Source organism: Podarcis filfolensis (assembly GCF_964270895.1).
Source record: "Podarcis filfolensis genome assembly, chromosome: 11".
NCBI lineage: Eukaryota > Metazoa > Chordata > Lepidosauria > Squamata > Lacertidae > Podarcis > Podarcis filfolensis.
This window is the reverse complement of record NC_139613.1, coordinates 9505780-9517866: the sequence shown is the minus strand read 5'-3', so window position 1 is coordinate 9517866 and position 12087 is coordinate 9505780. Positions and strand designations below refer to the sequence as shown.

The 12087-nt window shown below is 45.4% G+C and overlaps 1 protein-coding gene and 1 long non-coding RNA gene across 6 annotated transcripts in view; both read left to right on the top strand.

The window, feature by feature from the left end:
- Positions 1-12087, top strand: part of LOC310744513 — a 294405-nt gene that overhangs the window by 143955 nt on the left and 138363 nt on the right. The window lies entirely within an intron of this gene.
- The window catches only part of SMAD2 (SMAD family member 2), a 39893-nt gene continuing 36505 nt past the window's right edge, over positions 8700-12087 (top strand). For 2 of the 5 annotated variants that reach the window (XM_083575766.1, XM_083575762.1), the window contains exon 1: positions 8700-8812. The gene's annotated coding sequence lies outside the window, so the exon portion shown is untranslated. Of the gene's footprint in view, positions 8813-9029; positions 9569-9746; positions 9816-12087 lie in introns of those variants that run through there. The other 3 variants (XM_083575763.1, XM_083575764.1, XM_083575765.1) reach the window with 3 other exon arrangements.

Here is a 12087-nt window from a genome sequence, read left to right as displayed (position 1 = left end):
CAAGCCTTATGAGGAATGGTTGAAGGATCTGGGTATGTCTAGCCTGGAAAAGAGAAGACTGGGAGGGGAGATGATAGCCATCTTCAAATATCTAAAGGGCTGTCACATGGAAGATGGTGCAAGCTTGTTTTCTCCTGCTTTGGAGAGTAGGACTTCAACCAATGGCTTCAAGTTACAAGAAATGAGATTCTGACTAAGCATAGGGAAAAATTTTATGACAGTGAGAGCTGTTTGACAGTGGAACAGTCTCCCTCGGGAAGTTGTGAACTTTCCTCCCTTGGAGGTTTATAAGCAAAGGTTGGGCCCCGGGCCTGAGTTCCGTACTCCTTCTAGTGACTGACAGCGACTCTCCAGAATTTTAAATGGGTTTCTCCCAGTCCTACCTGAGTCTATGTTGCATGCAGTGCAGATGTTTCACCGCTGAGCTATGTCTTAAGAACAATAATCTCTGTGGCTCTTCAACACCACCTAGTGGCCAAATAATGTGGGAAACTGTCGCAGACAAACTGCACAGTGCTTATTTATTACGAACATATGAAATTATTTTATCTTCTCAAGGCCTGATAGAGAGTTCTGGGGAAGCGAAACACCTGCAACATTCCTCTGGCCTAATAGTGGTATTTATTTCATTTATTTGTCTCATAAAATTTGTACACTGCTTGATTGTACATACACACACACACACACCTTCAAGTGGTTTACAAGGAGGTATTGCCCTGCTATGAATTTTAGGGTTTTTAAAAAAATGATATTCTTTAAAGTTTACAACACATCCAAAATGAATTGTGTGAAATAAGGTGACAAATAAATGAATATCCCATCTAATAGTTCCCAAAGCAGAAATGGTGGCCCAACTAAATGAACACAGGAAGCATTAGAAATGCATATTGCATAATCCACTTATGGTTTAGTAAGTTGACTCTCCAGTTACCTGTGGCCAGTTTTAGTCTAGATGCAATGCTACCATAGGGAGAATTTTGCCTGATTCAGATGGATCACTGGTATCGTTAAATAGCCCTTGACATCAAACTCTATTATTATAAGGGTGTTTACTTTTAACTCCCACTGATGTCAATGTTTGCTAGTGCATTGTGTTTTAACTCATGGATAAAAAGGTAAAAGTAAAGGACCCCTGGATGGTTAAGTCCAGTCCAAGGCGACTATGGGGTTGTGGCGCTCATCTCACTTTCAGGCCAAGGGAGCTGGCGTTTGTCCACAGACAGCTTTCCGGGTCATGTGGCCAGCATGACTGAACCGCTTCTGGTGCAACAGAACACCATGACAGAAACCAGAATGCACAGAAACGTCATTTACCTTCCTGCCGCAGTGGTACCTATTTATCTACTTGCACTGGTGTGCTTTCGAACTGCTAGGTTGGCAGGAGCTGGGACCGAGCAACGGGAGCTCACCCCATCATGGGGATTCAAACCGCCGACCTTCTGATCGGCAAGCCCAAGAAGCTCAGTGGTTTAGACCACAGCGCCTCCCGTGTATAAATCATAGACACCCAATGGACGCAGCACACAGTTAGACTGAAGGACTTGCTCTCACAAGAGGCAGTGATGGCTAACAGCCTAGATGGCTTTTAAAAAGGACTAGACAAATTCATGGAGGGGACAGCAACAGACGGCTACTAGCCATGATGCCTGGGCTCTTCTTCCAAGGTCCTGCTTGCGGATTTCCCACAAGCATCTGATTGGCCACTGTGATAATAGGATGCTGGACTAGATGGGCCATTGGCAGGTTCTTAATAAAGTCCTAAGCACTGTCGCTTGCAGCATTTGGGACCCTGGCTTTCAGCTCCAGCTCCAGATGTCAGAGATCCTGGATTGGACAATACCCAACCCAGGTCAGGAATGGCTCCTGACAGCCCTCCCCCACATCTGCTCTGAACAATGGAAACGTGGATCTCCAATCCACATGCCATTCTCCATGTCCTTTGGGTGCCCTTTTACTCCACAGAGACCTGTTGAGGTCCAAGTGGAAGCCATAAACTTCAAAGTAAGCTGAGATGGGAGCATGTGCTATCTTGTGAAAAGCATTTTAGAGGCAAGTTTTCCAAATATCTGAAAAGGTAAAACTGGGGAGGGGGGGGAATAAATTAAAAGAAGAGGAAATTATCCGTATGCCTGGCAGGAAATGGTGGAGAGAAGATGATGACATCTTGCAAAAAAAGAAAGGGGTGGGGGAGAGAGACAATTACAAATTACATAAATATATGAATAATTCAATTATGGGTGACTGACATACAAGAAGTTTTGCATATTGAGTAGATGTGATTTCAGCACTCAAGTAAGCATCTCTGAACATCTGTGAGACCTGAAGGAATCGTAGAATTGTAGAGTTGGAAGGACTCTGAGCCTCATCTAGTTCAACCTCCTACAATGCAGGAATCTCAACTAAAGCATCCATGATAGATGGTCACCTAACCTCTGCTTTTAAAACCTCTAAGGAAGGAGAGTCCACCACCTTCCAAGGGAGGCTGTTCCACTGTCAAACAGCTCTTACCATCAGAAAGTTCTTCCTGATGTTCAGTTGGAATCTCCTTTCTTGTAACTTGAAGCCACTTGGTTTGAGTCCTACCCTTCGGAGAAAACGAGCTTGCTCCATCTTCCATGTGACAGCCCTTTTTAGATATTTGAAGATGGCTATCATATCTCCTCTCAGTCTCCTTTTTTCCCAGGCTAAACATACCCAGCTCCTTCAACTCCGCATTGTGTGCGTGATTCAGATTGGCTTTGGGGCAGGAGGGAGACATCAATGTCCTCATCGGCTGTAGAACGGGGGTAGGGAACCTCATGCCTGGAAGCCAAATGCAGCCCCAGACCTCTCTATCTGGCTCTCAAAATTCCCCATGCCACGCTCCCTCTCCCTCTCAAGAGACAATAGAGTGTGCCTCTGGGGGTGAAGTCAAACTGTATTAGCAGCATTGAAGAGACCTCCCCAGGGCACAAGCCTAGGCAGTGTGTATGAAGGTCCTAGGTGGTCCAGACAACAAGACCCCCCTCTTGGCCTCGCTGATGTGGTCCAAAGGAAAGCAGAGCAAGGCCTTTAGCACCAGTTTGGCCACAGGAATTGCTAGAAAGAGGGTTATAAGGCGCCATCCAACCGCTTTGGGGATTCCACTCTGAATTTGCATAGGAGATAATGATAGATAGATGATAGATAGATAGGTAGGTAGGTAGATGATAGATATCTCCCTCTCATATGTTTCCAGTGTGCACAGATGGTGTAGAAAATTGGGGTAAATCTCATTTAGGCCCTAATCTGCACAAACATATGCTTAATTAGCCCTAGGCCTTTTTTTTACATAGTATAAATCGGAAGCAGACTGTATTGCAATAACTGACTGATCGTACAGTAAATTGGCTTATTCTTATCTTCCTGTCTGTGTCATTCAGATATTGTGATAAGTATTAACTTCATCCTATTGAAGAGATAAATGAGAAAATAATAAAGGTGAGATCAGGGTTAATCAAACTAAGCCCAAGATTATTGCATGCACTTAATTGGGCTCACATGACTTCCAAAGAACCCTTGGTTTCCTATTACTTCCCCCACTCTCTTCCAGCATTATGACTTTATAAATATGGTTTCGGGTGGCCCAAAAACATGCAGAAAGGATTGGCTTAAGTTGTGTGATGCTTTGGACATTGTTGTTTTCACAGGAGGGGTGTGGGTGTAAGCATGAGGGCCAGCTCTGCACCTGCCATCGTGAAACATCTGCCAAGGTTCAGACTCCATCAGGTACAACTGCCTTGGTGGCCACCCAAGACCACCCTTGAAAGGTGGAGTGTAAATTTAAGAATGAGGCAATGTTAAGACAGGTCCATTGTCAGGGCTGGGCTGGGAGAGGAATCCCATCTGCACTCCAATCCAGCTAAGGAGATCCATGGGTAGAAGGGGGCTCTTGTATGCTTTGTACTTGCTGGGAAGTGGGATGAGACCATAGTTCATTGCAAAAAGTCAAATCTTTGGGGGAAGCCGGTTTGCTGTGCAAGACCTCCCAATCTGCTATAATTCTGCAACCTGAATTTGCCACAGTCTGGAAGCAGCCCGAGAGAAATCATTATGCAAATTTACAAGTGAGACAAATACATTCACAACCATCATATTCAACCTTAACTTGCACAGAATCTGGGTTTACACACTGGGAAAGAGCAAGTTCTCTGTAGAGGAGAACAGATGTATAATAAAAACAAAAACAAAGAATAAAGAGGCTTGTGGCACCTTAAAGACTTAACAAATTTATTATGGCATAAGCTTATGTAGGCAGATGTATGTAGCCTGATGCATAAAGTGAGGTATGATGTATTGATCCATAAAGCTTGTTTGCTCCTTCTCTATAAAATGTCTGAGATTATCTATAATAGAACAACAAATTTAGACAACATATATAATTTTTTAAAATGTTTTAAAGCCAGGGGCAATTTAAATATAACAAAAGGAAGACAGCTATTTTTTTTTATGCAATTCAGCCTTCCAACAATTCTTTTCTTTTTTAAAAGCCTTTTGGAATTAAAATGCAGGTGTGTCTTTTAAATCGTAACGTCTGTAAAGGTGAGTCCATGGAACCAGACTTTAGACACAGATGTGAAAGATGGTGAAATAATCTTTGGAGGAAACACTTTTTAAATTAGCATGTAGGACCCAGGTTGCACAGTGTGCAAGGTCAGTACATTGATCAGACAACTAGGTCCCGGCTGCGTAGTAACATAGCAATAATAATCAGAAATGTCTGTTTTGTTTGTTAATTTATTACATTTTATCTCACCTTCCATCATCTTCAGTTATCTTTGCCAATGCTCAGGGACGAGGAGAGTTGTAGTCTAACAGCTTCTGGAGACCAAAGGTTGAAGAATAGTGCTCTAGAGGACAAGGCCATTTCTATACAAAGGCAGCATTGATGCTTCTCTCAACTCAGTCTCAAGGTTAAGCAAAGATCTGCATATATTTACATGAAACATAAGGGCAAAAGATATTATAAATAGCCTGTGAAGTCTCTAGGAAACTACCTCACCTTCTGGGAAAAGAAAGAAAGAAAAAAAGCCACAAAGTGTTATGTGCTAGGGGAAGAGACAGACATACAGTGAGATGGTGACAGATTTAAATCATAACGAGATCAGTCATGAATTAACTGTTCAGCCGAGCCCTGAGAAAGACCTCAAATACATTCCTTCTAAAGTGACCATTAGTAAGCCATTAGGAATTAGTAAGCGTCTGACCTATAGAACACACTCCCCTTTTCCAATTTGCATCCCAGGGACAGGCTGACTTTTGTCTGCTCCCCCCCTCCATCAGCTATCACCCTCAACGTCCAGCTATTTGTTTTGTAAATTTGGAACATGACTGCATTTTGCAGATTATATAATGATTAAGGCAGAGCTGCTCTGTGTTCACTGATGCCGAGTGTATGCTTCCTTTCAAGAGCAGAAAGAGATCCTTGCAATTTTATAAGAACAGAAGGAAGGCTTGCAGGATCAGGCCTGTGGCCCACCTAGTCCAGCATCCTGTTCTCACAGTGGCCAAGCAGACGCCCGTGGGAAACCTGCAAGCGGGATCCTCATGGAGTTTCCAGCAACTATTATTCAGAAGCATTGCTGCCTCTGCATTACTGGTTGTGAAGGCAGAGATGCTGCTTCTTCTTCTTTGGCGATCACTCGTAGCCAAGTAAGATGGTCTTCCATAAACACGGTTAGCCACTGTGGCTAATAGCCACCGATTTCTTTCTCTCCTCCATGAATTAATTCAACCCTCTTTTAAAGCCATCCAAGTTGGTGACCATCACTGCCACATGTGGGAGCAAGTCCCCCAGTCATCGTCGTCTTCTTCTTCTTCTTCTTCTTCTTCTTCTTCTTCTTCTTCTTCTGCGATCACTCATAGCCAAGTAAGATCGTCTTCCATAAACACGGTTTTAAAAGTGAGTCCATAAGAGAACATGGGTTTCTGGATCCAACACATCCTTCCACAGTGGGAACATGGGTTTCTGGGTGGGGGTTGATCATGGTGAAGGTTTACCAAGCATGCCTTCCTCTTAGCGCGTTTCTTCCTTTCGTCCTGAGTTTGAGCGTCTTCAAAGTCCACAACACCTTTGGTAAAGGCTGTTCTCCAAACACGAGTTGTCAGTGTTTATACTACATTTTTTAAGATTTGCCTTGAGAGTCTTTGAACGTCTTTTGTTGACCACCAGCATTACACTTTCCATTTTTAAGTTCGGAATAGAGTAGTTGCTTTGGAAGACGATAATCAGGCATCAGCACAACATGACCAGTGCAACGAAGTTGACGTTGAATAATCATTGCTTCGACACTCATCATCTTTGCTTCTTCCAGTACACTGTCATTAGTTTGCCTGTCTTCTGAACCTTCCAACATTCAGCTTCATTGGATGTCCACAAGGTCTAGTGTTATGAGAGAGGGAGAAAAACTTTTCTCTCTACACTTTCTCCATCCCATGCATAATTTTATAAATTATCATGTCACCTCTACCAAATGCTGCAAGCTTTCCTGACAAGAGTTGCTGATTTTCCCCTATCATTTTGGTTGCCCTTTCCTGAACCTTTTCCAACTCAGCAATATCCTTTTTGAGGTGAGGCAACCAGAACCGTACACAGTATTCCAAATTTGGTTGCTACCCTAGCTTCTCAGCAGTTGAGTTGCTGTTGCTTACCAGGAGGGGCGAGGATTGAACGAAATAGTTCAATCACCAATAAGGCCACATACGTATAAAACGTGCATTAAGTCCCCATAATAGCAATACGGCATGCACAGAATAGCTAACTCTTCTTGGGTTGCTGACAGAGGAGTGGGAGGACTGTTCATTTGGCCAGTTCTTGATAAACATCTCCTTGGTACTCAGATAAGGTTTATTTTGCAACAGGGGGATTTCTGTTATCCCTGAACAAATCAGAATAGTTCTACGTAGCAATTATCTCACTGAAGCACAGCATAAAAATAATCTATTTCCTGAGGAATTAGAACTTTACAAAGGTATAAGGACTTGATAAAAACTGTATGCAGCTGGAAGCACTTTTTGCTGGTACATTATCACCCGTGAATTGTTGTAGATCAAGCTGGTGTTAAAGACTGTACCTAGGGGCCTGTTAAGTATTGGCAATCCCAAGGAGCAAAATACTTGTGATGTTTAATCAGCCATTTCCTTTTTGAATGGTTATCATCAGAGATAGTTTAGCCCTTTATGGACCAAATTATGGCAATGACACTGCCATTTTTTTCAGAAATTCTGGCTCCTCAAGGGTACAGAGTGCTTCATCTTTGAAGGATGCCATCTTTGAAAAACACATCTTTTAGAAAGTAAGTGAATATGAAGGATCAGCCAGATACATCTCCTGTCCCCTAATTTCACATCATGTTGTGCTGATAGCTGGCCAGAATACTGACATACAGGTCATACCCACAGGCCATTTTGAGAACAGATGCAGGGCTAGGTTGGCCACTGGTCATCTTGAGAACGGGATGTTGGACCAGGTTGGTCACTGGCCTGATCCATTAGACTTCTCTTCTGTTCTTTTGACCTGAAGTCTATTTTTGAGACACCTCTGAGCTAGGCCGCACACTTGATCTCCATGACTGTTGTTGTCTCCCTCCCTTTGGTGGGAAACCTGTAGATGTCCAGATGTTGTTGGACTTCAGCTCCAGCTCGACTTGGACCACTTGGGGGATGTTGGCTGAGGCAGAAGAGCGCTGGGAGCCCCAACAATGTCCAGAGGGCCAGAGCTTCCCGGCCCTGTGCTATTCCATTTACAACATCCCTAAGGGATACATTTTGAGGGCGCTTCTTCATCTGCCTCCATCCACACTTTTGCAGACCTGACCGCACACACTGCGATTATGGAAATGGTTCTTCAACAGCCAAGTTTTCCCCTCACAAAAAAACAAACAAACCACAGTTCATTCCCTCAGCTACACTCTTAAACCATACTTTGTTATGAAGGCCTAATTCTGTGCAGTCTCTGAAATTTTACCTCACACACAGGTGTGATGTTGGGCATGTGCAGAGCCAGGTTGAGGGGGGCGGGAACGGATTGTTTTGTGGCATATTGTGTTTAAAAAATGTCTTTATTTTTATTAAGGTGAGCTGAGAAACTGTATGTAACTGTGTTGTTTTCCTCTGCCGCTTTTAGGACGTGGCGGGGCTCGGGGCCTATTTCCCGCTGCGAGAGAGACAATTCCCGCGCGGAAGGTTACGAAGCGCATCTGGCGGAGGAGTTCGCCGCCGACCTCCTTTCCCTCCACCTCTAGTGCTTTTGCAGCTCAACCCAATTTCTCCCACCCCCCACCCGCCTTGGCGCAACCAACCCCCAAATATTGAGAATACGGGGAGGCAGCCCGACAACAGGCGGGAGGGCCAAGCTGACACCCGCCTGGACCAATGCGCCGGCGCCTCCCGTCCCTAGCGAGGGCGGCGCCTCTCCCTCTCCTCCCGCCTCCCCTCCGACGCCGAGCGCCCTGCGTGCGAGGCGATTGGCCGGCGCCGCCACTCGCCGCTTTTCCAATGAGAGCTGAGGCAGCAAGAGAGAGCGGGAGGGGAGGAGGGGCTGAGGAAGAGTAGGCGTGGCCGCTCGAAACCCCTCCCCTCCCGTCCCTCCTTACCCACTCGGCGCCGCGGCTTCCCCCGGACGGGCGGCGACGGCGGCCAATGAGGTGCGCCGCGGGAGGGGCCTCTTCCCGGCAGCCAATAGCAGGCGCGGAGCGGCGAGCTCGCGGTGAGGGGGGGGGTGAGAAGAGGGAGAGGGGCCTGCCAGCGAGAGAAGGAGCGAGGGTGGCAGAGGCGCAGCTCGGGGGGCGAGGAGGTTGGTCTCTGAGGGGGACGCGGGGCGGCGGCGGGTCGAGGGGCGGCGGGAGGGGAGGGGGCGCCCAGGCCGGGGGTCCCGGAAGGGCGGGCGGGGGGCGCCCATAGGCCTAGGCCCCGCGGCCTGGGCTGCGCGAGGGGGGTGGCTCCCTCGCTTTGTTGTGGTGGGAGTAGGCGGTGCTGCGGAGGGGGGGGGGAGGGGAGGCCTCCTCCGGGTGGGTGGGGGAGGGGAGAAGGAGGAAGGTGATGGTGTTGCCCCCCAGCCCCTCAAAAGACCCCACTTTCCTTTTGGGGGGGCTTTTTAAGGGAGGAGGATTGTTTGCTGGTACTCTGCGCCCCCCCCCCCCAAATCCACCCTCCTCTGACCAAGCTTAGTAGGAAGGAAGCCAGCCAGGCCACACGCACCCTCTTCTATTCAATCAGCTTTGCCCCCCCCCCCACTCTTTTTCATTACTCCCAAGGTGGGAAACGCGCGTGGGATCGCCGCCCCTTCTCTGCTCCGCTCCCTCCCCCGTTGCGCGCGTGCGCTTCGGAGCCAGCACCCGCCGGGGGTCCTCTCCTAGCTCAAGTCAGGGGTGTGTGTGTGTGTGTTTGTGTGCTTTTAACTTTCCGGAGGAGCGGGGTTAACAAGTCCTCGAGCCCCACCACTTCGAAAACAAAGCAAAGCAGCAGCAGCAGCTGAGCGGACGTGCCTGGGAGTTGGTGGACGCGGGGAGTTTGTGCGAGCGCCGACCTCGGAAGGCGTGTTTGCTCGGAAGTAAGCCCCTGTTGCGACTTCTGGCTTTCCCCTCCCCACCCCCCTGAGTAATGTGTGCATGAAAGGATTACTGCCCTAGGCGCAGTTACTAAGGAGTCGGTTCCGCCGCAAGTTGATGGGGTTTACCTCTGAGTAAACATGGTTAGGATTACCCACTTATTCTTTATCTCTTCCTTAGATGCTGTTAGTTGGGTAAGAGGCAAGCAAATTCAAGCGGCTGCAGAATTCTGTGTTTCCTTACAACCATGTGCGTATTTTGAAAGGTTGCACAGATTGACTTCTCAGTGTGCCAAGGATTGCTGTGTACACTTTCTGTTGTTGGAGTGGAGGGATGGAGAGAAGAGTCAGCAAAAGCCCATCAACATTTTTTAAGCAGTGGTGGGGGTGAAAAAGGTGAAATTCCCCCTCCCACAATTCTTCTTAGTAGAGAAGCAGCTGAGAATAAAGTATTTACTTCAAGCTTGTGCTACAAAAAGCAGCAATATTAGGAAGGAAATGTCCAAAATAATATTTTTAGGACAGTCCTTTCTTAATGTTGGTGTTTCTCTGTTCCCTGCACCCTTCTAGCAAACAAGCAATAAGACTGAGAACTGTATTTCTAACATCTCTTCCTAAATAGAGAAAATGAGTTCTAGGGCTTTTATCTCTAGGGTTCCATTAAAAACAAGATTAGGACAAGTGTTTATACATTCTGCAAACACAGAAGTTGAGCACTTTGCCATTTGCACTAATCACAAGTTGTAAAATTGAAAGCTGAGGCTTTCTGAAACAAGGTGTGTTAAAGAACCAACAATATAATGCTGGTCACATCTGCAGGCACACCATATTGTAAAAGGCAGTGTACATGATTTGATGTGTAAAAGTTTGGGACTGGGATGCGCAGCACTGTATGCCATGACAGACAACATGTGAGGCTTCTGGGAATTGTTGGTATTCTTGTCAAGGCTGCTGGGTCATACACAAGTGAGTTTCTTCAGGCTAACTTACTGCTGAGTGGGTTAGATTTGTTCTTGTAATACAGGAAAGGCTGATTCTGATTGTAAAAGGTAATGTACTTGAAGTGCATTTCTGTTGAGCTAAGTTGTGCTCCAGAGTAATTTGTCTGCCTTGTGCAGTACAAAGTCTTGATTATCATACTAAGTATGAGATTAGAGGTGAGGTTGCGGCCGTGTATTGTTGCAGGAACAGCTTGAGTATTATGTGCTGTGAATTTTAAATTTTTATTTTTGTTATTTAACGGCTGTTGTGGTTTTACTTTTACTGTAACCTGCCTTGGAATTGCTGTGTGGTGAAGGGCAGGATATAAATAAATCCAGTAAATAAAATACAGAAGTGCATGCATTAGAAAAACACACTTATGAGCACCTGCTGTGATCAAGGTTGTGAACATGTTATGCACTCATGTGGCAAGCAGCAAACATCTGTTTGAAAGAATTTAATTTAAATAGGCATGCTGGGCAAAGGAGTGAGGGACGTACAGAAGAACTGAATGACTTGCAATGGAGTGGAAGTAATCTTTTGAAAGTCCTCTGTTGTTTAAAATGAGTTCTAATAGCAAAAAGCAGGTGATGTATTGTAGTTTTACAAGGTTGCCTTAATGTTATTTGTAAGTTGCTATTTGTCTTGTTACAAGTACCCACTAAGCTGTGAAGCTTTACATTAGTTAAGTTGGAAGTACTGAACTTGGTGAGATCGACTTTGAGCAAACATGCATAGAAATGGACTACCTAGGCCTATTAGGCAATGTGGGCTAGTAAATCTTTCTTTGAGCTCTAACTTTCCCAGGTGTGTTTGCAAGCCAGCATTGTCTGAAGATGAGATGAACTGCCCCCCCCCCCCCAGTTTGTAAATTTTCATAATTTCCTCTGGAAATTTCTGTTCTCACAAGAGTATTGGCTTTGTGCACTCTGAAGGGCAGGAAAATGTTTTTAAAATAGTATTTCACACATTAAAAGTATTTGACAAATGCTTGCTTGACCTTGCAATAACCCTGTTAAGGTACATTGCTGATAGTTGAAGCCTTAGTAGACTTGCCCCAGGCCATGAGGAGAATCTGTTTTTAATCTGTTGTTAATTTGGGAACTGAGACCAGGTGTCAGCACGCTACCTAATCCTGAGTTGCAGGAGTCAGATGTTCTGTTTAAATTTTGGGGTGCTCTTACTTAGCTGTCAAAATGTGTAAGATTCTAATTTCAATCTATATGCCTATGTTCACTTATTAGTCTAGATTGATTTGTATTCAGGATTGTTGGAAATGTTTTTTTCAGGATATCCTTATGAGTGCCAAAAGGATTATACTGCATGTTCGTATTTGATGCTTTTACAAATGGATTGGGTCAGAGCTTGCAACCTAAGGAGCTGATTACTGCTCTCTTCATTAGCAAATAATGGGTTTAGTAAAATAATGTGGGGAAAACAATTATTGTGCTTAATTTTGTTCTAACTACAGAGATATCTTCTGCATATCTTGATTCAAGAGAAATACTGAGCTACCTAGACTTTTGCAAGTTTCATCTTCA